This window comes from Equus quagga, chromosome 9, assembly GCF_021613505.1.
Source record: "Equus quagga isolate Etosha38 chromosome 9, UCLA_HA_Equagga_1.0, whole genome shotgun sequence".
NCBI classification, from domain to species: domain Eukaryota; kingdom Metazoa; phylum Chordata; class Mammalia; order Perissodactyla; family Equidae; genus Equus; species Equus quagga.
The window spans coordinates 61344404-61367626 of NC_060275.1; the positions used below are offsets into that span (position 1 = coordinate 61344404).

General features: G+C 40.3%; 1 long non-coding RNA gene across 1 annotated transcript; it reads left to right on the forward strand.

Moving 5' to 3' along the window:
* The first annotated feature begins 48 nt into the window (after nt 1-48).
* On the forward strand, nt 49-18466 carry LOC124244510 (uncharacterized). The gene is made up of 3 exons (XR_006890039.1): nt 49-1030; nt 1740-1813; nt 15348-18466. It is a non-coding gene; the product is annotated as an uncharacterized LOC124244510 (long non-coding RNA).
* Nucleotides 18467-23223: the final 4757 nt, after the last annotated feature.

Genomic DNA, 23223 nt, shown 5'->3' on the forward strand with positions numbered 1-23223 from the left:
GCCGGCCTCTGGGGGACTCGGGGGCCGCCCGCGGCCACCGCCGCCGCCACCGGTGCGGCGTCCCCGCGCGGGGAGCAGCGGCGAGCAGACCCCGCCCCCGGCTCGCCCCAACTGCGCGCGGCCTCTGTTGGCGCTGGCTTCGGGGACCTGCCGTGCAAGGGCTGCGCCTCGACCAAAGTTTGTCCAGGGGCGCCCGCCGCGAGGAGTTTGTGAGAACGGCGGCGGCCCCGAGGCCTGCGGCCCCGCGGGCGTGGCGAGCCGGCTGCGTCCCTGCCGCGCCGCGCCGCGCCGGGCGGCGTGCCTCCGAGTCGCAGAGCCCGCGCCCCCGGCAGCTCGGGAAAGCCGAGCCAGGCGAGCGGCAGGCTGGAACGGCTGCGGGCGGAGCGAAGTTGGCGGGCGCCGCGACCCCGCGGCGGGCCAGGGCGCTCCTGTCCCGGAGCCCGCGCCCGCGGAGCCTGCCGCGCTCCGCCGCCTCGTCGAGCCCCGCGTCCCAGGCGGCCCGCGGCGAGCGCACCGAGACGGGGGTTTGGACACAACCTGTGATTTCTGTATCTGGTGCGAAGTGTTGGGAAACGAGGGAGGAGGCGGCGTGACTGATGAATCAAATACTGCCTTGAAATATTTAATTTACCATTTTGGCTCTGGGATGACTAGTGAGTGAATAAAAAAACTTCCAATGCTTCAGTAAAGAGGTTCACTTTGTGAAATTACCGGAAAAAAAAGAAAGTGGTCGTTCCATCTCCCTCGGAGTGAGCGCCTTGAAATCGGCCCCGTGGACGGCAGGCCTGGCTGACTGAACGCTGTAGGAGGCCTGCGAAGAGGTTAACTTAGAAACCAAAGTAACGGGCCGTGAGTCACACGGTGTTCCAGCACCGGCAAAGACGTGGGCAAGACGCCAAAGCCACGACGCAGGCGTGCCCCAGAGCTCCCCAGCGTGCTTCCACCCACTGCTTATAAGGCCGAGAAAGTAGGGGGATCCCACGCGCACCTTGGTCCTGTCTCCGGAAGACCTCACAACCGACGGACGAGGGTATGTTACAGCAGTCACGTCCCCGGGGCAGATTTAGGGACTAGAGGACTTGTGCCTTTGGCGTCCCAACCAACAGCTCCTCTTTCTTCAGGAATTCCACTTTCTAGATCCTTGTCAGAAGTGCTCTTTAAAAGGCTCTATGTTAATAATTTACTTCTTAATATGACGTTACATCATCCTGCTACTTCTCCCAAATATGTCCTTGTTGAGACTTTAATTGCAAAATGAGCATTTGAAGCATCAGAGAGGTAGGAGAATGGCATACCTCAAATGGGTCAACAAATGAGGGTGGTCCAGTCTGGAACCCAAATTTGCTTTTTTTTGAATGGCAGTATGCTTTCCAATAGAACTTTCATGCTAGTAGATGCATAGAGAATCAAGATGAGGTAAAAGTAAATCTAATCACTTTCCTTCTGAGAAACTTCAAGTTGGGTGAAAAAGCTAAGATTGGGATAGGTTTTCGTTGGCAACATATGTTAATTGCTTCAGCAAATGCCTGTTAAAGCCATACTATGCGCCAGGCACTATGCCAAGTCCTGTAGGTTGTGTTAAGCTGGGATCCCTCAGAAATAGACCTGGAGGTAAGATTTTAAGTCCAGTGGTTTTTATTGGGGAAGTAATCCCAGAAAGTCAGACAGAGGGAGAAAAATAAGTCAATATAGTCCCTCAAAACTTGTGACAACTACTGTCTGTTTACTCCCTCTTACAGGTGACTGGCCAGAGCAGCCCTGAGCCCAAATGGAAGGCCTCTGCTGAAACTGGATGGCTTGGACTTCCTCTAAGGTGGGGGCCCTATGGGAGTCCTCTGAGAGGACATTTGCTTTGACTTGTTTTTTCAGCAGTGGAGGTTCTTCATTTTAGTCCAACCATGGGATGTGTCTGGGCTCTCTGAGGACAATAGTGACATTTTCAAAATGGTCAGTCGGAGTTAGGGGTGCTATGAGGCCAGCCTCCAGCATTGGTGGGCTTGGAGCAAGTGTACAAATGGAAACCCATCGTATGTCTAAATATTTCAGTTATTTATCAAGCTAGCAAACCACTATATCATATGTTACATCTTCCTGCCTTGACAAATATAACAATATTGAAAGATAAGAAAATCTATAGTTTTTCAACCAGCCAGGGAGGGAAACACTAGACTCCCTGGGTACCTGCAGAAAGAGCAACCCTGCCACAGCAGAAGGAGACGAGTAACCCACACAGGGGTCATTCCTGGATCATTTGGACTAGTGATGAGAGGGAAGCACACTGCTGGGCCACAAAAGGCATCTCTTAGAAAAGCCCACTTCTCTAAGATCAGGAGACATAGCTGACTCACCTAATACATAGATATAAGCACAGAGAAAGAGGCATAATGAGGAGGCAAAGGGATACATTCCAAGCACAGGAACAGGACCAAAACCCCAGAAAAAGAAGTAAATGAAACAGAAATAAGCAACCTACCTGACAAAGAGTTAAAACAAAAACTCATAAGGATGCTCACTGATATTGGGAGACGACTGGATGAACACAGAATGTCAGCAGAGAATTGGAAAATATAAAAAGAACCGATCAGAAATGAAGAATACAATACTAGAAATGAAAAATTCACTAGAGGGACTCAATAGCAGAGTAGATGATACAGAGGAATAGATCAGTGAGCTGGATGAAAGACTAGAGGGAATCACCCAAGCTGAACAGATAAAAGAAAAAAGAATTTAAAAGAATGAGAACAGTCTAAGGAACCTCTGGGAAAACATCAAGTGCACTAACATTCATATTATAGGTATCGCAGAAGGAGAAGAGAGAGAGAAAGGGGCAGAGAATCTATTTGAAGAAATAATAGCTGAAAACTCTCCTAATCTAAGGAAGGAAACAGACATCCAAGTAGAGGAAGAACACAGAGCACCAAACAAGATAAAGCCAAAGAGGCCCACGCCAAGACACATTATGATTAAAATGTCCAGAATTAAAGATAAAGAGAGAATCCAAAAAGCAGCAAGAGAAAGGCAACAAGTGACATACAAAGGAAAGCCCATAAGGCTATCGCCAGACTTCTCAGCCAAAACCCTTCAGGTTAGAAGAGAGTGGCATCACATGTTTAAAGAGCTGAAAGGACAAAACCTGCAGCCAGAAATACTCTATCTAGCAAGGTTATCGTTCAGAATGGATGGAGAGATAAAAAGCTTCCCAGACAAGCAAAAATTAGAGGAGCTTATCACCAAGAAACCAGTTCTACAAGAAATGCTGAAGGGACTTAGTTAAGTGGGACAGAGAAGACCAAAAATAAGGATAAGAAAATTATCAAAACAAACAAACACACAAACAAAAAACAACCAAGCAATAGAACCACTAGTAAAGGCAAAAATATAGTCAAGGTAGCAGATCAAACACCTATGAACATAATATGAAGGTTAAAAGACCAAAGTACTAAAACTATTTATTTCAATGGTAAGAGGGTAATGGAAAGACACACACAAAACAAGAGGTTAGATATGATTTCAAAAACATAAAATGTGGGAGGACGGGAGTAAAAGAGTAGAGCTTTTAGACAGAGGTCTAGCTAAGGAGACTATCAACTCAATATAGGTTGCTATATATGTAGAATATTGTATAGGAACCTCATGTAATCACAAACCAGAAACCTATAATAAATACACGAATAAGTAAGAGGAAAGAAATCAAGCATATCACTGAAGAAAGCCATCAAACCACAAAAGAAGAGAGCAAGAGCAGAACAAAGAAACAGAGAAGAACTACTAAAACACTCAGAAAAAAAAAGGAACAAAATGGCAATAAATACATAGTTATCAATAGCTGCTTTAAATGTCAATGGACTAAATGTTCCAATCAAAAAGCATAAGGTGGCTGATTGGATAAAAAACAAGACCCATATATATGCTGCATACAAGAGGCACACTTCAGACCAAAGGACACTCACAAACTGAAAGTGAAAGGGTGGAAAAAGTTATTCCATGCAAATGGCAAAGAAAAGAAAGCTGGAGTAGCAACACTTAACCTCAGACAAAATAGACTTTAAAACAAAAACTGTAACAGGAGACAAAGAAGGGCACTATATAATGATAAAGGGAACAATCCAACAAGAGGATATAACACTTATAAATATCTATGCACCCAACATAGGAGCAACTAAATATATGAAGCAATTATTAAGAGACTTAAAGGAGAAATAGACAGCAACACAATAATAGTAGGGGACTTCAGCACTCCACTTACACCAGTGGATAGATCATGCAAACAGAAGATCAGTAAGAAACACTGACCTTAAATGACACATTAGACCAGATGGACTTGGTAGATATATACAGAACATTCCTTCCAAAAACCAAAGAATACTCATTCTTTTCAAATGCACATGGAAGATGCTCCAGGATAGATCACATATTAGGCCACAAAGCAAGTCTCAATAAATTAAAGAAGATTGAAATAATACCAAGCATCTTTTCCAACCACAAAGGTATGAAACTAGAAATCAACTACAGGAAGGAAATCAGATAAGCCACAAATATGAGATTAAAGAAAATGCTACTAAACAACAATTGGGTCAATGAGAAATGAAAGGAGAAATAAAAAATTACCTGAAGACAAATGAAAATGAAATTGCGACATGCCCAAATCTATGGGATACAGCAAAAGCGGTTCTAAGAGGAAAGTTTATAGCAATTCACACCTACCTCAACAAACAAGAAAAATCCCCCCCCCCCAAATCTAACACTGCACCTAATGGAACTGGAAAAAGAAGAACAAACAAAACCCCAAATCAGTAGAAGGAAGGAAATAATAAAAATCAGAACAGAAATAAATGAAATAGAGACTATAAAACAGAAGAAAAAATCAATGAAACCAAGAGCTGGTTCTTCGAAAAGATAAACAAAATTGACCAACCTTCAGCTAGACTCACGAAGAAAAAAAGAGAGAAGGCTCAAATAAAATCAGAAATTAAAGAGGAGAAATTCAATGGACACCTCAGAAATACAAAAGATTATGGGAGAATACTATGAAAAGCTATACGCCAACAAATTAGATAATCTAAAAGAAATGTATAAATTCTTAGAATCATACAACCTTTCAAAACTGGATCAAGAAGAAGTAGAGAATTTGAATAGACCAATCACCAGTAAGGAGATTGAAACAGTAATCAAAAACCTCCCCAAAAATGAAAGTCCAGGAGCAGACAGCTTCCCTGGTGAATTCTACCAAATGTTCAAAGAAGACTGAATACCCATCCTTCTTAAACTCTTCCACAAATTGAAGAAGAGGGGAGGCTTCCTAACTCGTTCATCAAAGCCAACATTATCCTGATACTAAAACCAGACAGGGACAACACGAAAAAAGAAAATTACAGACCAATATCACTGATGCACATCAAAGCAAAAATCCTCAACAAAATATCAGCAAATAGAATACAACAATACATTAAAAAGTTCATAAACCATGATCGAGAGGGTTTGATTCCAGGAATGCAGGGATGGTTCAACACCTACAAATCAATCAATGTGATATACCACATTAACAAGATGATAAATAAAAATCACATGATCGTCTCAATAGATGCAGAAAAAGCATTTGACAAGATACTGCATCCATTTAGGATAAAAACTCTAAATAAAATGGGTATAGAAGGAAAATAATATAATAAAGGCCATATATGACAAAAAACACATCTAATATCATCCTCAATAGAGAAAAATTGAAAGCTATCTCTCTAAGAACAGGAAGCAGACAAGGATGCTCACTTTCACCACCCTTATTTAACATAGTATTGGAAGTCCTAGCCAGAGCAATCAGGCAAGAAAATGAAATAAAAGGGATCTACATTAGAAAAGAAGAAGTGAAACTGTCACTATTTGCAGACGATATGATTTTCTATATAGAAAAACCTAAAGAATTCACTAAAAAACTTTTACAAATAAATGAATACAGTCAAGCCAAAGGATACAAAATCAATATACAAAAATCAGTTATGTTTCTATACACTAACAACAAAGTAGCAGAAAGAGAAATTAAGAAGACAATCCCATTTACAATTGCAATAAAAAGAATAAAATACCTAGGAATAAACTTAACCAAAGAGCTGAAAGATCTGTACACTAAAGACTATAAAACACTATTGAAAGAAATTGAAGAAGACACAAAGAAATGGAAAGATATTCCATGCTCTTGGATTGGAAGAAGTAACATAGTTATAATGTCCATACTTACTAAAGCAATCTATAGATTCAATGCAATTCCTATCAAAGTTCCAAGGACATTTTTCACAGAAATAGAACAAAGAATCCTTAAATTTATATGGAACAACGAAAGACCCCAAATAGCCAAAGGGATCCCAAGGAAAAAACAAAGCTGGAGGTATCACATTCCCTGATTTCAAAATATACTACAAAGCTATAGTAACCAAACAGCATGGTACGTGCACAAAAACAGACACACAGATCAATGGAACAGAATCTGGAGCCCAGAAACAAACCCACACATGTATGGACAGCTAATTTTCAACAAGGGAGCCAAGAGCATACAATGGAGAAAGGAGAGTCTCTTCAATAAATGGTGTTGGGAAAACTGGACAGTCACATGCAAAAGAATGAAAGTAGACCATTGTCTTACACCATGCACAAAAATCAACACAAAATGGATTAGAGACTTGTTTGTAAGACCTGAAACCATAAAACTTCTAGAAGAAAACATAGGCAGTACGCTCTTTGACATCCATCTTAGCAGCATTTTTTCAAATACCATGTCTGGATTGGGCAAGGGAAACAATAGAAAAAATAAACAAATGGGACTACATCAAACTAAAAAGCTTCTGCACAGCAAAGGAAACCATCAACAAAACGAAAAGACAACCTAACAATTGAGAGAAGATATTTGTAAACCATATATCAGATAAGGGGTTAATATCCAAAATATACAAAGAACTCATACGTCTCAACACCAAAATAACCCAACAACCCAATTGAAAGAATGGGCAAAAAATCTGAACAGAGATTTTTCCAAAGAAGATATAAGGATGGCCAACAGGCATCTGAAAAGATTTTCAATATCATTAACTATCAGGGAAATGCAAATCAAAACTACAATGAGGTATCACCTCACTCCCGTCAGAATGGCTATATTAGCAAGACAGGAGACAACAAATGTTGGAGAGGATGTGGAGAGAAGGGAACCCTCTTACATTGCTGGTGGGAGTGCAAACTGGTGCAGCCACTGTGGAAAACGGTGTGGACTTTCCTCAGAAAATTAAGAATAGATCTACCATATGATCAGTGTATTCTGCTCCTGGATATTTATCCAAAGAACTTGAAAACATGAATGCATAAAGATACATGCACCCCTATGTTCATTGCAGCCTTATTCACAATAGCCAAGACTTGGAAGCAAACTGGGTGCCCATCAATGGATGAATGGATAAAGATGTGGTATAGATACACAATGGAATAATACTCAGCCATAAGAAGCAATGAAATCTGGCCATTTGTGACAACATGGATGGACCTTGAGGGTGTTATGCTAAGTGAAATAAGTCAGAGGGAGAAAATCAAATACCGTATGATCTCATTCATAATTAGAAGACAAAAATAATGACAAACAGACACATAGCAACAGAGATTGGATTAGTGGTTACCAGACGGGAAGGAGGGAGGAAGGGAGGAGGGTGAAAAGAGTGATTAGGCACATGTGTGTGGTGGTGGATGGTAATTAGTCTTTGGGTGGTGAACATGATGTAATCTACACAGAACTTGAAATATATTACACAGTACACCTGAAAGTTGTGTAATGTTATAATCCAATGTTACTGCAATAAAAAAGAAAACAGTCAAAAAAAAAAAAGACCTATAGTTTTTATATGACAAAAGCCAGCAAAATATCAAAGACAACTGAATATATCCTCATGCATACCTAGATTTTCTGTTGATAGTCTGGCTATATGGATAAGTAATAAAATAAAGATATACATAATTAATACATTATTATATATTTATTCCATTAAATTGATTTTTTCCTTTATTTGAGTAAAAACTAATATGTTGTTATAATTAAGATGGTCACATAATTCGTGTTACAGGGATGGTAATGATCTGAAGCTTTGCTGTTCTATATGGCGCACCTAGCCACATTTCAGTCAGTTTTGTTCCTCAGTAGCACTGGCTATATTGCAAGTGCTCTTAGACACATGTGGCTAATGGCCACTGTATTGGACAGCACAGATATAGAATATTTCCATCATCACAGAAAGTTCCATGGGACAACACTGATAAAAGATTAGTGTACTCAAATTTTACAAAATTGGAGTATATTTTTCATCAAAATTTAAATCAAATTTTTAAAATTAGAAAATTAAAATACTTTCCCGTAGTTGTTGAAAGTTATTTTCTTCCAAATGGTTCAAGGTTATCTATTAAAATTAAAATGTGAGCTACAAATTATGATTATGAATACCAATATTTAAATAAAAATTATTCATAAAAAGCTTAAAATTTTTATTTAGCATTTGAACATTCAATTATACCTTATTAAATTTTTTTTTGAGGAAGATTAGCCCTGAGCTAACTGCTGCCAATCCTCCTCTTTTTGCTGAGGAAGACTGGCCCAGAGCCAACATCCATGCCCATCTTCCTCTACTTTAATGTGGGACGCCTACCACAGCATGGCTTGCCAAGCGGTGCCTTGTCCACACCTGGATCCCAATCAGGGAACCCTGGGCCGCCAAGAAGCGGAACGTGCACACTTAACTGCTGTGCCACCAGACCAGCCCCTAAATTTTTGATAAAATAGAAACTATTAGCAGGTCTAACATTCAATGTCCACCTGGTTGTCCATGTAAAGAATCAGTGTCACATTTCACATGTGTTATAAAGACATTTCTACCATTTTAACTGTCGAATTAATTACTTAGTTTTGCAAAATATTCCTCAGTCACCATGTTCAACCAGGTGCCAGTACTATATGAATGGGCGACTTCCTTCAGAACCATGGATTGGAACACGAAGGGAAGCAAGAAAACTGATGCTTGACACTACTGGAAACAGTGTGCAGTATTTAAGACTGTATGATATTCTTGCTGTCTGAAAGGAAAGACTTGATTCTTAATTAATATGACTTCAAAACAGTGCCTCTGCCATTACATCATCCACACAGCTAAGTGTCCATCTGCCGTGTCAGCAGCAGCACACCCCAAAAACCTTCACAGCAGTGTTTCCCAGACAGGGGACCCAAGTTGTGGGGAAGCATTTCTCTGGGGCCTGAACAGAGTTGGTTTTGAGAGCAGATGTTTAGGATTATGTTTATGCTTCCTGAGCACTAAGCACCAGACCCTAGTGACAGAAGTGACCATGTCTCCCTTAATAAATTTATTTTGATAGGTTTGTGATACTCAGGCCCTGTAAGGCACGGGCACAGGGCAGGAGCCCACCTTGCCAGGTCTGTGGGCAGAATGGCCAACTGCGCTTATGGAGTAGTGGGATCTCTAGCAGCAGTTCGTGAAACTTGTCCAAACTGCATTCAAGTCAAAATGTAAGTTAAGAAAAGGAAGGAAACTGGTCTGACCATAAGCTACCCCTACCTATCCAAATTATATGTTGACTTTAGACCTTAACCTCATGCAGAAAGTCCCTGATCCATCCAAAGTATCACCACACCTGCCAAAAGGCATAGACAAAGTTAGGTCACTTAAATGCCCCAAGGTGGCTTAATTGAAAAGATTGTCCTTATTTTCATTACTCATGTTTTCTTCTCTAGGCCTTGTTGCTATGATTATTTCCCACTTTTTGAGGTACACTGAGATCATGAAAGTGTATTTCGAGACAATGAAGGGAAAATGTAAGCACCCTGTATAGGTTTCCACAAAGACGTATTGTCTTTCACTGATCAAAAGACAGTATGTCGCTGAAAAAAAGAAAGGAAGGAAGGAGGCAGGTAGAGAGGGGAAAGAGAGGACAGATGGAGAGAGGGAAGGAAGGAAGGAGAAAGGGAGGGAGTCGGAGACAGAGAGCTAGCTCAGAATGTGGAGTGCACCTTCACTGAGTCCCGACTGCGAGTTAAATTAGTTGATTTACACTCCCTGCTTGCAGCAGTGGCATCACACGTGAAAGCTCGGTGTGGATCTAGAGGCACTGGACAGACTGATGGTTTATTCTGTGGATCTCGGACTAAGCAAAGCTTTAAGTGTACAGTGCATCACAGTCTCTGCCCAGCTCTCAGAGCAGCGTGTGCGCCCTGGGCAGCAGCGGGGCAGCGGGACACGGTGATGGCAGACCCCTGCCCTGCACACACTCGCCGCTGGAGTCTACTCTGCTTAGCTTCAGACAGGAGAGGAGCAAACAGAACTTTTCACCCAGGACTTCACATCATTGCTCACCTTTTGAATGTGTGCACATGAAACTGGGGAGAATGGCATGAGATGGAAAACTCATTGTTTTTCTCAGGGGCCAGAAGAAACCAGGTCATTTAAACTTTCCCCAATGCAGCCCTGTTCTCACCTGAACAGAAGAAAGAATGGGCGCAGGTGCCCTTTGTTATAGCTGTTCATGTCCTACCTAAGGCCAGAACCTGTCACCGACAAAAGACAAAACTCATCCCAGCATAGTTCAAAGCCACTTTTGTATAAAGGATTAAATCACTAGGGTGACATTTTTGATGCCCCAGGAATTCCTTCTCATGGCCTAATTAAAACAGGAGAGGTAATACGTTTTAGTTCTTTGTTTTGCCCCCATTACCCTCAGAATATAATCTCCTGAAGTGTTGATGCTAGGGCAATGCATTTGCATATTATTTTTAAAAATCTTAACCCTCACACTATTAATCTGCGTGACGTTGGGCAAGTCACTTAACCTCTCTGTGCTTCAGTTTCCTTATCTGTAAACTGAAGGGAATAATTGTACCTACTTCACAGAGTTCTTGTGAGGATTAAATGAGTAATAATACAAAGTGTTTGGAACAGTTTCTGGCACATAATTAGTGATATATAGGTGGTTGTTGTTAGTAACCACTGATTTTAGAATCAAATACTAAAGAGAGTCTGCTGTGCACAAAGTTCTGTGCTAGGGTTCTGTACAGGTGGAGATGGGATAGAAAAATCTAATTGGGCTCAGTTACCATTTGGATGGGAAGACCGTCAGCAGTTGTTCCCATCCTTTCTCATCAGACTCTTCTTTTGGGCATACTGAGGTTCTGTCAGCTGCTAGACCCCACCCAGGACCATATCCAGTAAACCCCGTGGTTTGTCTCAGCAGGGCTTCCTGTTTGCTCATCTGCAGATGAGAGTAAGAGTTTTTGTCCTGTCTGCCGTCTTGCATTGTGAGAATCAGTGACAGTGTGTATGGCGCTGCTTTAGAAACAGGCCCTCGCTTACTGGACTTTGAGTTCATTATGTGGCTCTCATATTTCATTTTACCAGGTGGGATTAGAAGTTCAATTTGCAAATAGGTCATATTTTTATAAAAATCTGTTTCTAATGGGAACTTTTACCTTTTCACTATTTTAGGTAAAATGATTAGGTAGGTTGATATTCTTGAAAAATTCCCCACTTAGTCATGGGTTCCGTAGCAAGGTGAATGCTACGTGGCAGTCTCAATATACTGGAAAATATAATTATGGCAGCCACATCCAAACCTGTGTTCCCAGGAACAGTAGATGTAGGAAGTGACCTGCTGGAGAGACCCTGGCAACAATCTAACCTTCAGAATGCCTGTCACCTCTGTAGATTGTTTTGTATGTTCTGCAGGGAACGACACAGATCTCCCTGTGACTTCCCTGCCATGTGTGAGCAGGACACTAGGGCTGATTTACGCCGAGGAGCCCCCTGGGGAAACAGGTCAAGCTGTACCCTTTCCTTCCGCTCCTGCATCCTGGACGAGGGGAAACGATTGCCTACAGGAGTCACTCCTCTGACCAGAAGGCTGTCTGCCCCGCCCTCTGGGAAGGGAGAGCCAGTGGTAGGCTTTTTCCTCTCTGGAAGCAGGGATCCATCTTAAATGACCAGTGGCAGCAGCAACCTTACAGACACAGTAACCACTCTCCCAAACACACATCAGTGGTAGTTCTCAGGCTGGTTCCTTGAATATGGGAAAAGACAAGGGAAAAAACTGATTTATGAAGATTTTATCAGAGCCCCCTGGTGGTCATTGTAGACTCACTTCCTTTGTTTAAGTCACCAAGAAGTCCTAGAGGAAAATGCTTCCTGCAATCTCTGGAGCTGGGAAGTTTTAGAGATCTGCTGGCTCACTCAGAACGTGTGCAATGACACATTGCTGTCTGCATCACAGTCGATTCAAAGGCACAGACAGGCACCAGCTCACCAAGCTGCAGCTCCTTTCCACGCGGGTGTTCAATACACAAGCAAGTGTCGGTCTTTGTATCCCTCTTTTCTCCCCAGAGGCTTTAAGCTAATGTTCTATATTAGTTCTTGTGCCTTTGAGTGAGATAACTGTTTTTTCTCACAACGCAGTTTGGAGGTTAGTCAGATTTTCCAAAACTCAGGGTGGAAATCATGGTACCGTATCATGTTCCCATGGATTCTTATTTCCTTTTTATTTCACTTTCTTTAAAACAAATCCTTTGAAGTCAATAGGTACATTCCTTAAATCTCTGCTTGACTAGTACTATTAAGAAACGTACTAACAATGTCAGTCCTACCTCAGATTAAATTATTGCAACAATGGTGTCCTAGGTCCTGTGATCTGTAATATAGCTGGGTTTCCACTAGAATATGAAAAAAACATTTCAATGCTAACATCAAAGAAAAGATCATCTTTACTTTCTCTTCATCTTTGATATTTTAAAGTTTCCAAATGTTGCATTTTAAATTGAAGATTTCTAGAAGTCATTACTGTCAAGATGAGACAAGCTGTAGAAGAAAACATTCAAACTTATCTCAGTGTTTTTTGAGCTAACATTTACTGAAGCCTTACTAGGAGCAAAGCATTTTGCTCGAGCAGTAAAACTCTGAAAGACGTATATGATCACCATGGCTATTTTAGAGACAAGGAAACTGAGGCTTAAAGATAGAATGACCTAGATCTTATAAAGATAAGTAATATAATTAGGCCACAATCACTCAGCTGGTGGCAAGTGGTGGAACTTAAATTTGTAGGCAAATATTCTAATTTCCAGAGCTCCCTTTCTCAGTCACTCTGGTGTAATTTCCATCTTCATCTTTGTCTCTTCCTACCAAAAATTCTTTGTCACATGGTTGTCTAACTTGCCATTCTCTGGCCACACACTGCACTGATCTTTGTTTATGTGATGATCTCAAAGCTCCCAACTAAATTTTTTCCATCCTTGAAGGATGTATAAGTCAGGATTTTGTTGATCTCTGGATAACAGATGACCAGCCAACCCTGGCATATAGAACAATGGTTAAGGATGTAGGATTGAGTAATACACTGCCTGAGTTCAAAGTCCAGCTGCTCCACTTACTAACTGAATAACTTGGGTAAATTATTCAACCTTTCCATGCCTCAACTTCCTTATCTAAAAATTAGGATAACAATGGTACTTATTTCTTTAAGTCTTTATGAGGATAACTGTGAATTCAAGTAAACCACTTAGAAAGTGTTAAAAAATAAGTTACCATTCTGTAGTTTCTTATATGGAGGTAGGCAGTCCAGGTGGTGCAGCCATGTCACCATGCCGTTGAGGATCCAGTTTCCTCCTGTTCTCCTGCTCATTCTCAGCCTTGCAAAACCTAAGTGCCTCCTGCATTCCAGGCAGAAAGAGGAAAGGCAAAGGACAAAACCACTTCTTCTTGTGGGCATTTGGCTTTTCTTTGAGAAGGAAAGGCCCCTAAAGGACTTTCTCCTCCAGCAAAAGTGGTGTCATATGACCAGGCCTTGCTTCCATGGTAGCTGGGAATTGTAGTCATATGTTTCCCAGCCTCTCTAGTGGAGGAAGGTAGGGGAGAACGCGGCTGGGAATGGCTAAGTGAACCGACCTCTAGTACCGCCCAAAAGACCCAGCTCCTAGCCCACCTACTTGTCTTCCTTAATTACCGACTTAAAGGGCAAGACTTAGACTATGTCTTTGGAACTAATTTATGGTTCTGTCTGCCTGGGACCCATATTTTTTCATGGTTGGTTTTTTCTTATCTTCAGGTTCCAGTTAATGCCTTCTCCTCAGAAAGGAACTCTCTAACCACCCCAATGAATACAGGTTTCTCCTCGTATCCTCCTTTGTAGCACACTGCTTATTTCCTTCCTGATGCTGAATTTAATTGGTGAGATGAAAAGAACGATATTTTTTATATTCCCAGTAAGCAGGGTTTTTTCCCTGCCCTTGGTATACCACTATGGCCCCTCCTAAGAGGGCAGGATGCTGTCACTTCAGGAAGGAGGAGAATATACTGTGGAAGTTCAGGTCAAAGAGAACCAAGGGTGGAGAGCCATCCCCTTGCTGCCACAGTGAACGCTGGCAGAAAAAGGAAACGAAAGTAGAGCTACGAGGCCAGACATCAAGGCGGAGGTGCCCAAGAACACTGAGGTCAGTGGCCCAATTTCAGAGAATAGTCACACCTCTCATAGAAATCCCAGGTTCAACATGTCACTAGTCTGACCAGGTCAGTCATATCATTCAATAGCTGCACAGGAACGTAGCTGGATTTTTTTGAATGAATGAATAAATGAATGGATTATTTTGAATGATGTTTTGACAGAATGTGAATACCCCATATTTTGATGAGATGTGAGATTTTGGCCTCACTGCAATTTAGCTACAAAATGATGTTTTGTTCCCTCAAAGATGACTTCTTCAGGGCAGAGACTGCCTTTTTCTTCTTTGCATCCCCTTTGGGGCCTCCTACAGAGGTACTCCATGGATATTGCTTAATTGATTAAATGAGGTGCTGAAGATAAAAATGACAGAATTAGGAAGAAACAAAGGATTATAAATCCTAGGTTACCTGTATTTTTCTTCAGAAAAGAGAGATACTAGCAGATGGAAATGGCAGATACTGTCGGCTCACTTCTGTGCTTAATATAGAAGAACAGCCATGAAGGAAATAAGATTCCCAGAGGGCACCTAAGATAAGAAAATCAGTATTTAACCTTAAGAAATATGGCTTTGTACTTAGCTAATGACTTGTGTTGTACGCATACTTACCAGGGAATCAAATTTGATGTCTTGAAATCTTGATTAAATTTCTAGGTTTCATTCTGTTTCCCTAACCATAAATTTATCTGAATTTTTTTTAGCGTTTGCTTGGTAGAGACTGGAATCTTTAATTCCTGCCTAATACTCTCATTTTTGTCAGACTATGTAGACATTGAATCAGCCACCAGAATCAGCTCCCTGCTGTTTCATTCTCTCTGTCCTCTGTTCATTTCAGGAGCTCCATTAGACCACATGTGAACAGAAGCATGGCAGTTCCAGTTCCATCCATCGATGGCAGTGACCTCTGGGACGTGAACCTCTATGATCCTCAGTTTCCACTTAGGTTAAAGGACTAATACCTGCTCAAATGGAATTATAAAATTATGAGGAGGATGAAATGAGGTCCATGTGAAATACTTTATATAATGTACAGCGATATACAGATGAGAATTATTATATCTTATACGTAGCATCATGAGCCTGTATTTCATTCCCTTTTTACAGGAAAAGATACTGAGAGCAGAAAGTCCAAATTTATTAGGGATTTGTGTTAAAGATGGTATACTGAACACACTCTTGTACCTTTGCCTCCTCCTGAAATCCTAAAATAATGACAATAAAGAGATAGGGAGAAAAAAAGGAGGCATTAGCAACACAATTTTGAAAGTGGAAAAGCAAAAGTGGAAAGAAGAGTGGCAACTTACCAGCAGAACAAGGGAAAACGAATCCTAAGCTGCAACTTGAGAAACTCAAGAAGCACTCTACTCTGCACCCCCGAAGTCCCCAAGGCTTCAGGAAGTGGGGTCTAAGTGGGCTGCAAACAGGAGGGTTGTTAAAAGTCTGTTTAAATGTAGTGAACACCCGCTGACCAAATCATCTTTTCTCTGCTTGACCAAGGTGACTGCCTCTCATCTGCTCTGGCTGAAGATTAGAGGTTAATGCTCTGGCAGAGTCACAGCAGGCAGAGTTTGCACTGCTTGGGGACATCAGGCACAAGTGAGGTTGGGACTACCATGTTGAAGATGGAGCTTAAGTGACAGTGTAAATAATGAATTCTGAAACACCTCAACCTTTTTTCCCCCTCAGCTTCCAGAACATTGACCACTAGGCTTCTCTTCTCCAGACAGAAGATGAGAAGATTCTTCTCTGAAGAATCTGACCAGCTCAAGAGATAAGACCTAGATTCCGATGTTGGGGTTCTGCCAATGAAACCGTCCAGTAGCTGACAAACATGTACGTGCCTCAACCACATGCTTGGAACTTCCCACAAGCTTCAAAATGCCCCATTTTTTTTCTTCTATCTATTTATAGCTCTACTGAGGTATAGTTTACAACTATAAAATAATGTCCCACTTTTAAATATGATAGAGAATCAGGGGCTATCAGAAAGCTGAGGAAAATCTCTAATATGAAACATAATAAACAGAAACAACTAACATCAGATATTAGACGGAGACATGAAAACTTCAAAAAATATCTATCAATAACAGTCTTAGAGCCTCTTTAAAATAAAAGCAAGATGCTATAGAAAGGAGTATCCAAAGAACAAAAATGAATTCTTAGAAATTAAAAATAAAATAGCAGAAATCAAAGACTCAATAGAGAGGATGGAAAATAAAGTTCTTGAATTTATTCATTAAAGTAGAACAAGTTTACTTTCCATTAAAGCAGGAGAAAAAGACATGGAGAAGAAATACAGGAATGAAAAGATGAGAAAATCAGAACATTAGGCCAGGAACATTTATCATCCAGAAAATGAAGTTCCAAAGGAAAAGAAAAAGAGAGAAAACAGAGGGACATAAATAATCAGAAAATAAACGAAGAACATTTTCCAGAAATGAAGGGCTTGGATCTCCAGATGGAAAGGTCCCTTTGAAGCCCAGCATAAAAGAGGAGAATAGCCCTAGAACATGCACATCATCGTGAAATTTCAGAGCAGTGGGACAAAGAAAAGATATCCCAAGCTTCCAGAGAGGAAAAACTGGCTTCAGAAAATGGATTGTGAAGCAGAATGAATTTAGACTTCTCAACAGCATTCAGAAGCCTGGAAAACAACAGAATAAAGGCTTCAAAATTCTGAAAGAAAGCTATTTCCTATCTGAAATTGTATTCTCAGCCACACTAAAATAAAGTGTTATGGCGAAATAAAAACATGTTCAAATATGCAAAGTTTCAGAAAAATTAACTTCTTCTAAGGAAACTACTGACAGATGTGCTCCACCCAAATGAGAGAGCAAACCAAGAATTAAAAAGGCATAGAATTTGGAATACAAAAGATTCAACACAGGAAAGACAGAGAGAATTCTCAGGATTATAGTGTAGGGAGATCTCAGATGACAGCTGTGCAGAACACCCAGGGAAGACTGGGTTGAGTCAGGAGGTCCATGAGAGTTGTCTCCAAGAAGATGAAATTAATAGAATCCTTTAAACATAGTGAGAGGAGATTTAGATGTTCATGCGTAGAATTTGGAATGAATTGGTGATACAAATTAGATGATTAGAAAATTAAGCCAGCAAAAAATAAGTCTATTGTTAACTCCAAAAAGTTGTGAAGGAAAGAAAATGTGATCATAGAATACAACATGTCACTGTGAACAGCATTTGGTTGTTATAATAATGTTAACAATAAATATTTATCTCACCCAAATTATTATATAACTGTATTGAGAGGCTGGGAACACAGAAGTGTGGTGTTTCTGCTGTATGGGGGTGATGGTGGTGAGGGAGGGTAGTAAAGGAGAGCCGAATCTTCATCCTCCCACATGGAGAGTCAATAGCAAAGTCTTAAATTAGTAGTATATAAACATGGTATTTAGATATGTGAAGGTAAATATCAAAAGAAATGGTTAATAGTGTTAAAAGTGATTGTCCCTAAGAATAGGAAATGTGTATGGGGGCGGAGGAGAGTGGTCATCATGTGGTCATTAGGACAGATTTTGTGCATTTGTAACTGTAATAAAACTATAAACTAAATTGCTCAAAAAGTCAACTAAATTGCCAAACTATATTTTTGGCACAGGAGACAAAATTATAGTTTCTCAACATCTTTTCTTTGGATTATACAACTTGCCCCATTTCTAAGCACTTGAGACACTGAAATTACAAATAGCCAATGGCTAGACCAAATATAAAAATAGAACTCTGACCCATAATCTGCAGCAACGAGCCCAGGAAGCCAACCTGCTATAAGCCCACCTTGTAGGAAATCAGACCATAACCCCTTGCAACAATTGGCCCCAAATGGCCAGAACTTGATTAATAACTGACAGCTTCCCTAATTTTTGTCCCAGCTTCCAACTGAGGACCAACTCGTGAAAGGCAAGTGTACACCCCTAACCAATTACCTAGGATGCATCTTTTCCAGCTAGCCCGCTAACAGCTCCCGCATGCCACCATCCTCCAAGCAGTGCATACCTGAAGCTTTCCTTTGTCCCACATAGCTATCCCACTCTTCGGGCTGCCTTTGAGTCTTGACCAAGCACAAGTGTTGGTGGCTGACTCCCTTGCTAAGCAAGTTCTTAATAAATACCCTTTGCTTGTTCTCATTTAATTGGTCTTCAGTTATTTCCACACACTATTTTGTGGCATTGCAAATTTTTGAAGATTGAAAACCATTTTATTTGTCAAGAATTAATGTCAGCTAAACCAACCATACAAATTCAGGAAGATTTACTAATTTCTTGACAAATCCTTACATTTATTTGCTCATATATTGTGCTCTATTTCCACATACAAAGTGCTGCACTGGGTGTCATGGGAGATACAAAGATGAATTAGGTAAGTTGAGTATTTCAGTTAATTGGATTTAATAATTTTAGAGTTTCTTACATTCAGATAATCAAAATTATCTCAAGTTTAGACAACTCAATTAAAGCTGTATTCATACTTTTAAGAAAATGAACATAATTTTAAAAAGCAAGTTCCAAAAAGAGAGATCAACTTAGTATTATACTTTTTTATTTAAAATTTTCTCTCAAATTGCCAAATTTAAATTTTCTTACTTAACTATCTTGGCATATGTGTAAAATATGTTTTTTTTTTACCCCCTTGAAATCTCCTCTTATGTTTACTACTACAAATATAAATGTTAAATGAATTTCATTTATGCACATTTTCCTCTTTGTGCTTTAGAACTGAATTGCAGATGTCATATGAAGGGCACATATATGATTGTGGAAAATTATTCTATTGAAAATAACAGTAGTTTTTATAATGATGTAAATCTGAGAACGCAAAAGAAATTGAGGTTAGAAAAATAGATGTATTTACTAAAAAACTACTGTGTGCAAATGGTAAACTAGTTTTTAGCAAGATGCAAATAATGCAATCAGTGGGAGTTTGACTAGTCCATGCAGTTGTCAAAGGCATGTGGGATGTGCAAATAATAGCTGGAAATTTGTTGTGGACATGAAGCTATTAAACTTGTCTCCTGCTGCATTCAATATGGTAGTAAAAACTATTATTAAATAACTGATTTTATAGCAACTGTTAAAATTATTTGGCCAAAGTATAAATTAGAGTTTATGATGGATGCAAATGTATGTCTTAAAATGTATACCACTAATTTAGGCTCTTTTCCCATTTTAAAATAACCACTCAAACGAAAGAACAGTGATTACCACAATAAGAGCAAATCAATAAGGCTGCAGGAAGGCTTCACAAGCCTGAAACACGAAATGTGACTTTGCTTTTCACACACAGAATCCCACAATTATTGGGGATCTCTTCCCTAGTTGAGGGCACATAGCTTGCATTAGCAGTAATGGGGTGACACACATGAAATCCTGAGAACTAATTAAGGGGCAGAAACGATGGATCTGATCCCAAGAGCCTTCTGTGTCACATGCAGATATGCAGAGGGTCTGTTGGCACCCACCACATCTGGAGACGTAGAAGTGTAGCTGATTAACCAACTCGTGTTGGTTAGCCTTTCTAGCCTTTGTTTCTACAGGCATCATTTCTTCCCTCACAGTCCCTGAAATAAAACTTCTCACTTTATGGAAAACAAAATTTTTTAGCAAATGAAATGTCTCATTGAATGTCTCATTCAATGTACCATTGAAACTTTTTAGAAATGAGATTCCCAGGCCCCGCCCTGTATTTATAGTCTCTGAGGCCGATGCTGGGGCATGGTGTTTCCTAAAGCTCCTCAGGTGGTTGGGGGCCAGGGGCTGGGCAGGGTTTGAGAAGCGGTAGCACTGGCCTGTAATATCTAACTCACGATTCAGCCAAAAGTAAACACATCATCTATATTTGAGGGTAGATCAATTTTATGGAATATTTAGAAATACATGTACAATTTGGAAAGCAAAAATTCTTAGGAGCATAAAATGAGTTGGAAGCTGCTCTAAAAGTCATATAATCTGAGTTTTAAAAATTAATCTCTCTGATTAATTTTGGTAAAGATAGATTTGTTTGTAAAGATAGATTACTGGTCTCCTGCCTAACTGCTGAGTCTACATTTCTGAGAATGAGGCCTGGGCTCTGTACGGTTTAAAATTTTGAGAATACATCTTATGATTCATCTAGGAATTATAATTTTTCCCACTAAGCGTCCCTGTTCTTTCACTACTTCCCCAGATGGCATGGTTTCCTGCCACTTATCACCCAATCACTGTCCTTTGCACCAAACTCAGTTTGCCTACTTCTCCTTGAAAGCACTGTGACTGTATGGAGCATCATCCTTGCCCCAGTTTTGCATTCTGGTGGTGCCAGAGAACCAAGATTCAGTCAACTCTTCTGGCATCTTTTTCACATTTTTGGCTCACGTTGATCTACCAGTTACCCAAAAATGTTAAGTTTTTTGTTTTTTTCCAAAAGTGCTATTGCGCCATAGTTCTTCCATCTTGGGTTTGTGGAGTGGAATGTTAACCTAATACAGAGCCACTTAAATTTGGTTTTGTTAGACTTAGTTCAAGATCCAGCTTGACAGGTTCATTTTGGATTCTATCATTCAATATGTTAATCTCTGTCTTTCCCAGTTCATGTCACACTTGAATTTGATAAGCATGCCATTTCTGGCCTGACTGAAGTTATTAATAAACATATCAAATGGAAGAGAACCTTTGGCAGATCTCCTAAAGATCTCCCCTGTGTCAACATTGGTCACCATCTGGGCAATCTAGTTTTCACCTGGTCACACATGCGCCACATATCTGACTGCTCAGTCCAGGTTTCACCAACTTATTAACAAAAACACTCTTAGAAACTTTAAAAAGCTGCCTTGTTAAAATTGAATCTTAACAGCTACATTATTTCACAGTACCCAAAATCTCTGTATCTGCAACATATATTTCATTTTATTCCTTTAATTGTCAACAGATACATTGCCCATCTTACAACTTGACTCTTTTTTCCCTTCTCTTCATAGGAAGAACTTTACCAGTGTGAAATTTCTTATGATTCTTTTTTCTAAACTTCCACCAACATACACTGTCTTCTCTCATGACAAGATTCTAGCTGGTCCAAAGGTTACAGTGTCTGACAGTAATTCGTCAAGGTACCACATTTCAATTGCTTCAGCACATTTCAATTAGGAGACCTTTGAAGTGAGAAAGGAAAAGAAATAGACTGGGAGTCAGGTAATACGAAAAGAAAAGCAGCATGAAAAGAGAGGATAAGAAACATCTCTGGACAATAGAAAAAGCAAAAAACCCTAACAGGAATTCTCGGGAACGAGTTGATTCCACCTCTGACTCAAAGTGAACGTTCATAAAATGCATGCATGGGTATTTCAAAGCATTGAGTTTAAGCAGAAAATTCCCAAAGCCTTTAAGATTGTGAAATGGATCCAACGTGAAATACTTTTTCAGAATTCTAATAGTGGAGATGTAATTTATGCTAGTATTTCTGTAAACAAAAAGAAAAAAGTCTGGCTTAAGCAAAAAGGGGACTTACCGGTTTAACCACTTATAATCCAGAGGCTGGCCTAGCTTCAGGCCTGGCTGAATCCTGAAATGATGTCATTAGGACTCCATCTCCCTCTGTTGTTCTTTATTTTATCCTCCTGCTGATCCCAGCCTTAGGCACATAATGTATTCTCCTCTTGGTGGCAAGATGTCTGCAGGCTCACACACTCAAAACCCAGTCCAGAATAAAAGAGACAATGTTCCCTCTCATTAATTCTGCCCAGGTGTAGTAGGCTGAATAATGGCCACACAAAGATATCAGGTCCTAATCCTTGGAACCAAGAAAAAAAGAGTCTTTGCAGATGTGATTATGTTATGAAACTTGACGTGGGGACATTGTCCTGGATTTTCCATGTGGACCTCAAATACAATCACAAGTGTTCTTATAGGAGGAAAGCAGAGGGAAACTCCACACACATACAGAAGAGGAGGAGGTGATGTGACCATGGAGGCAGAGACGGTCGCCATGTGGCCGTAAGTGAAGGAATGCTGGCAGCCACCAGAAGCTGGAAGCTGCAAGAAACAATTCTCTCCTAGAGCCTCCAGGGGGAGCACAGCCCTACTGACACCTCGATTTTGGCTCAGTGAAACCGATTTCAGACTTCTGGCCTCCAGAACTGTGAAAGAATAAATTTCCGTTATTTTAAACCACCAGGTTTGGGGTAATTTGTTACAGTAGCCACAGGAAACTAATACATCAGGTACTGGGGTTCACTCTGATCTGACCACCCTGAGTCACATGACTAACTGAACCAATCACTTGACACTGACGAGTCAGGCTGGGTTATCCACTTCATCCTGGGACCATGGCAGAGCCTTTCATCGGGCAAATGAACTCCAAGTGCAGGAGGGGGAGGTTGGCCAAAAGAAAAGCATAACTAGAACTAGATGCTTGCTGGAGAGAGGGCAAAAAACAGCAGATACCCATCTCATGTTTGAAAGGAGATGGTGGAAAGGAAGTGCAAAGTAAATACTTACATGCAAGACTATTATAACATTAGCTCACTTAAACTCTTTTTGTTGTTGTGATGATGTTGTTAAGCAGCATATTATCAGGAATACACTGAGTTGAACAGAGACCACTTACTGAGAGCAGATTTGTTTTTATTACCAATCACTGGAACTTCTCCAGCTTTGACATGTCTCCTTTTGGAAAAGTAGTACATTAAGATCACACATATTATTGCAAATAGAAATATACTA